The following is a 6,104-nucleotide window of genomic DNA, read 5'->3' as shown; positions in this document are numbered from 1 at the left end:
GGAAGGGAAGGTTTGGGAAGGGAAGGGAAGGTTTGGGAAGGTTTGGGAAGGGAAGGGAAGGTTTGGGAAGGGAAGGGAAGGTTTGGGAAGGGAAGGTTTGGGAAGGGAAGGGAAGGTTTGGGAAGGGAAGGGAAGGTTTGGGAAGGTTTGGGAAGGGAAGGTTTGGGAAGGTTTGGGAAGGTTTGGGAAGGTTTGGGAAGGGAAGGTTTGGGAAGGGAAGGTTTGGGAAGGGAAGGGAAGGTTTGGGAAGGGAAGGGAAGGTTTGGGAAGGGAAGGGAAGGTTTGGGAAGGGAAGGGAAGGTTTGGGAAGGGAAGGGAAGGGAAGGTTTGGGAAGGGAAGGGAAGGGAAGGGAAGGGAAGGGAAGGGAAGGGAAGGGAAGGGAAGGGAAGGGAAGGGAAGGGAAGGGAAGGGAAGGGAAGGGAAGGGAAGGGAAGGTTTGGGAAGGGAAGGTTTGGGAAGGGAAGGGAAGGTTTGGGAAGAGGAAGGTTTGGGAAGAGGAAGGTTTGGGAAGGGAAGGTTTGGGAAGGGAAGGTTTGGGAAGGGAAGGGAAGGTTTGGGAAGGGAAGGTTTGGGAAGGGAAGGGAAGGGGATGGAAGGTTTGGGAAGGGAAGGTTTGGGAAGGGAAGGTTAGGTTTGGTAAGGGGAGGGAAGGTTTGGGAAGGGGAGGGGAGGGGAGGGGAGGGGAGGGGAGGGGAGGGGAGGGGAGGGGAGGGGAGGGGAGGGGAGGGGAGGGGAGGGAAGGGAAGGGAAGGGAAGGGAAGGGAAGGGAAGGGAAGGGAAGGGAAGGGAAGGGAAGGGAAGGGAAGGGAAGGGAAGGGAAGGGAAGGGAAGGGAAGGGAAGGGAAGGGAAGGGAAGGGAAGGGAAGGGAAGGGAAGGGAAGGGAAGGGAAGGGAAGGGAAGGGAAGGGAAGGGAAGGGAAGGGAAGGGAAGGGAAGGGAAGGGAAGGGAAGGGAAGGGAAGGGAAGGGAAGGGAAGGGAAGGGAAGGGAAGGGAAGGGAAGGGAAGGGAAGGGAAGGGAAGGGACGAGGTTGGAAGAGGCCTTTGAGATCGTGTCCAACCCATCAGCCAACGCCATCTAATCAACTAAACCATGGCACCAAGCACCCCATCCAGTCTCCTCCTAAACACCTCCAGTGTTGGCGACTCCACCACCTCCCCAGGCAGCCCATTCCATATATTGACAGAGTGTTCCTCTGTGGCTAAGTTCGTATCTAAAATTCTACCTCAGCAACCTTATTTTCTAGTGTTTGTTGTAAGCTCCCATGGAGGTCAAGAACCAACTGTTAAAAAAAAAGAGAGTTTTCAGCAGAGCCTGAACTCGTGTTGACAGCCATCATTCCAGAAAAACTGACTACTTAGGTGGGTTACTTTGTTCACTCTCCTTAAAACTAGGTAAATTCTTCCTTGATGAATTGTGTTAATTTTAGAACTACTCTGCATCAGGAATAGTGTGGACAGCAGGAGCAGGGAGGTCATTCTGCCCTGTACTCAGCACTGGTTAGGCCACACCTTGAGTACTGTGTCCAGTTCTGGGGCCCTCAATTTAAGGACACTGAGACACTTGAACGTGTCCAGAGAAGGGCAACGAGGCTGGGGAGAAGCCTCAAGCACAGCCCTGTAAGGAGAGGCTGAGGGAGCTGGGATTGTTTAGCCTGGAGAAGAGGAGGCTCAGAGGAGACCTTATTGCTCTCTACAGCTACCTGAAAGGAGGTTGTAGCCAGGAGGGGGTTGGTCTCTTCACCCAGGCAACCAGCACCAGAACAAGAGGACACAGTCTCAAGCTGTGCCAGGGAAAGTTTAAGCTGGAGTCCCCATCCCTGGAGATGTTAAAAAAGGGACTGGACATGGCACTTAAAGCCACATTTTAGTAGTCATGAGGTGTTGGGTGACAGGTTGGACTTGATGATCTCTGAGGTCTTTTCCAACCTGGTTGATTCTATGATTCTATGAGCCTTTTCCTGTGCAGACAGATGGACAGAAAGCAGCTGGGAGCTGTGGTCCATGGCAGGAACAAAGCAACCAGTAACCTGAATGACAGCCCAAAGCCCTGGTGTCAGGTACTGGAAGATCTCGGTAGGATGAGTCTGAGTAAAGATTCTCTCATGTGAGACAGTCCTTACAGAGGTGATAAATTTTTTTTGCCAGCCTGTTAGGTGTAGCAGCTCCATCTTGGGAATTGTTCTTTCACCAGGTCTAGCTTCTCTGCATATAAATAAGAAGCGAAGGCAGCGAGGGATATGGGGTTTTGATACTCATGTTTGAATATATCTCCTCAGGATTGAAGTGGCAATTTCCCCCTTTATGCTGGGCTACCACTGTCCCCAACAGGCCTTCTTCCCGAGTTCCTGGGGACAATATCTGAAGCTGAGGTTTGCATTGAGCTTTATTTAAGCCTCCAACTAAACAAAAAAATCCCCAACAACCAACCAAACAAAATCTGCCAGGAACACCAGTGCTGTTACAGCAAGAATCAGTGTTTAAATGAGGGGAGGAAAATGGCACCATTTAAAAGCCTTAAGAAAGAACTCTTTTCTTTTTCTTTTTTATTTTTCTTCTTCCTGGCTTGCTGGAATTCATTGCTACTTGCCAGCCAATGGACACATGGCTTTCCTCTCTGCCTTCACAGTAATCCCAGCTTTGAGTATTCCTTGTAGAATTGAATAGAATAGACCAGGTTGGAAGAGACCTTCAAGATCATCATGTCCAAACCATCATCTAACACCATCTAATCAACTAAATCATGGCACCAAGCACCCTATCAAGTCTCCTCCTAAACACCTCCAGTGATGGCAATTCCATCATCTCCCTGGGCAGCCTGTTCCAATGGGCAATCCCAATCTCTATGAAGAATTTCTTCCTAACCTCCAGCCTAAACCTCCCCTGGCGCAGCTTGAGACTATATATTTGCAACTAATACTGTCTCAACAGCCCACCACTTCATAGAATAATACATAGAATAAATACATAGAATAAACCAGGTTGGAAGAGACCTTCAAGATCATCGCATCCAACCCATCAACCAATCCAACACCGCCCAAGCAACTAACCCACGGCACCAAGCACCCCGTCAAGTCTTCTCCTAAAAACCTCCAGCGATGGCGACTCCACCACCTCCCCAGGCAGCCCATTCCAATGTGCAATCACTCTTTCTGTATAGAACTTTTTTCTAACATCCAGCCTGTATCTCCCCTGGCGCAGCCTGAGACTGTGTCCTCTTGTTCTGGTACTGCTTGCCTGGGAGAAGAGACCAACATCCGTTTCAGTTCACACAATACTTCCTGTACTGCCTGGAACTCCAATTTTCTGCAGGTGTCAAGTTGGGGTAAGATGAAATTATATAAAATTTTAACTACCAAAGCTGAAATGAAGGAAAACCAAATGTTTGCTGTTGGGGGGTGGTGTTTGCTGTTCAGTTCAGTGTTGTCATTGCAGAGTGAGAACAGTGAGTGAGTGAGTCTGTGAAATTAATCCTGTCTCAGTTAGAGGAAAGGAGACTCTTCCCTTTGACTTTCTGAGTGGATGGGGCCCTGAATTTGGAAGAGTGAATCAGTTTTGAAAAGCTGCTGTCAGGCTGTTGTCTGAATGAACATATACATGCTCAAAAGGCTGCTGTGTGCTCATGCAGCAACAAAATTCTGCAGCGTGGACCATGCAAAAAAAGCTTATCTTTAATTAATGTGTCTGTTGGTGACAATGTAGATTACTTTTGAGGCAAACAATTAATTTAACCTGAATTTTCCTGTTTCAGGACCAGAACAATGGAATGCCTCTCTTGTTCCAGACTATGCATTTGATAAGCACTGTTTTGGCATATAGTAAATACAGCGTATTGGGAATGCAAAAATCCACATTTTGTGGATTCAGAAGTGGGTGCTTGCTTTTATACATGGCACCAGGAGATAGAAACTGCAGTGATGATGATTTTTAATCCTGGTGCAGTTTTCCCTCTAAAGTATCATTAACTCTTTACAAATTTTCAGCTGGGCCTTTTGCAACAGGAGAGACTTCGACTACATAGAAGGAAGAAGTTTTTTTACAGTGGGGGTGATGAAACACTAACCCAGATTGCCCCATCCCTGGAAACATTTGAAGTTATGCTGATCAGGGCTGTGAACAACCTGATCTAATTGAAGATGTCCCTGCTCACTGCAGGGAGGCTAGATTAGCTGACCTTTAAAGGGCTCTTCCAACCCAAAGCACTCTATGTTTCTATGAAATATATGGTTCATAATTCCAGTCTTATGACTGAATGTTGGATTTCCTGTCTAACTCAATTAGTGTATTTATTCTTTCTAACTCTTGTTGACACCTGAGTATAAATGTGATGATGCTGAGCACACCTGATATGAGCAGAATCATCTGCTACTTCCAGCAAAGATTTTTATTTTATTTTGAGAAACTTGCTTTGTAAGTAATGGGTAAAAACTAATCTATCTTGTTCAAGTTCGTTCCTGCTTGAGGGCCCCAACCATCTTTTAATTCTGCACCACAAGTTCTGCAGAGACACATGCTAGAGATTTGCAGTGCTGTCTCTCAAGTGTAATGCCAGCAGACATCGTCTCAGCCTCAAAAGCAGAACATATGTGGGTCATAAAAGAACTAGGGAAGGAGGTTTAAAAGGACAGAAGGAGCCAGGGACATGATTAGATGGACGCTCCTGTCTCGTAAGCACCTCCTACAGCAATGGTGCTAATATTGCCTATTTAAAACATGCAAGATGATGATAGGTAAGAATTAGACTGACAGTACCATCAGATGTTAAATAGGTTAAATGAGCTCTGCAGGAGAAACCAGCACATTGTACCTCCAAAACCACAATGCCTAGAGTGTGCTGCCACACCCAAAGCCACCACGCAGAGCTCTGCAGAGTGAGTATTTTACATCAGTGCATGACAGTAATTTTGACAGTCAGGCTACCACCAATTAGTGTCAGGTTTTTACTGCCTGACAGGCAAGCAAACCCTAGGCACAATAGAACAGCTCTCCAGACTCTAAGGAATACCACATATTTAGCACTGGCATCCTTAACTCACTCTAACATTGTCAACAGCCTACATCTGTCATCACTGTGCGTAAGCAGAGGGATCCAGGCTGGTGAGTGTTTCACCCCACCATGTAGAATACTGTGGGGTTTATTTGCACCTTCTCATTTTACCCTCATTTAGGTTCCCAAAGGTTCATGTTTTGCTTTGCTTCCTTTATGAAACAGATAAAGCTTGGCAGTAACCAGCCACAGGCAGCCTTGCCAAGTCCCCAGGAACTTATCTTCTATGTTTGGTCATAGTTCAAAAATGGTGAGGTTTTTTACCTCTGAAGTCCCTTCCTAAATCAGTTAAGTGCTTTGGATTCCATGTATAGTCTGTCTGTCATTTCTGCTAATAAACAGGAGATCTTTGGACATCTCTCAAGGTGTTAAAAGAGTCTTGCAGTATTGCTTGCAAAGTCTACAAGCAACTAATTAGATCTATTATCTAAAATAAGAAAACCACTTGTTTACTAAATGTGGTTTTGCAGAAGATTTTGTAACATGTGTGGGTTTGAATTACTTGTGACCTAAAAGCACTGCAGCTAGTACATTATTGCCTTCTTCCTTGCTACTAGTCAGGGCCAAATTACAGGCTGATCTGGAGTTTCCCAAACTTTGACTGACATAAGAAACAATGATTAGGAAGACAGTATCTTAAACAGTCGGAAGGAGGAGTGGATGGTTATATCGCAGTATCTCTTTTACCACTGGTGAGCTTCCAGTGCTTTGTTTATAGGTATTTTCAGTCACAGCACAGGCGATCTTCATTCAGGTAAAATTCCCAAGGGAGGCTGAAAGGATTTGATAGAAAAGAAATTAACCTAGAATTACAGGGTATAATGCTCATAATCCGTCTTTTGGCATGGAGCTGAGCCGGGAATGTAAGGGTAAGCCTTTGACCAGATGTCTACTGTTCTCTCACTAGATCCTTACAGTAAGCCTGCAGCTTAGACAGAGAAAAGTATCAAGATGCTGCTGTATCAGAGCCACCACTATTTCATCTGTGTATTGCAGAATGCACAGCTTACATGGCTCTGAAGACTCCAAAGGAAGGAAAGGAGTTTATGAGAATGAAG

Source organism: Dryobates pubescens, chromosome Z (assembly GCF_014839835.1).
Source record: "Dryobates pubescens isolate bDryPub1 chromosome Z, bDryPub1.pri, whole genome shotgun sequence".
Taxonomy (NCBI): Eukaryota; Metazoa; Chordata; class Aves; order Piciformes; family Picidae; genus Dryobates; species Dryobates pubescens.
This window is presented reverse-complemented; position numbering follows the sequence as displayed.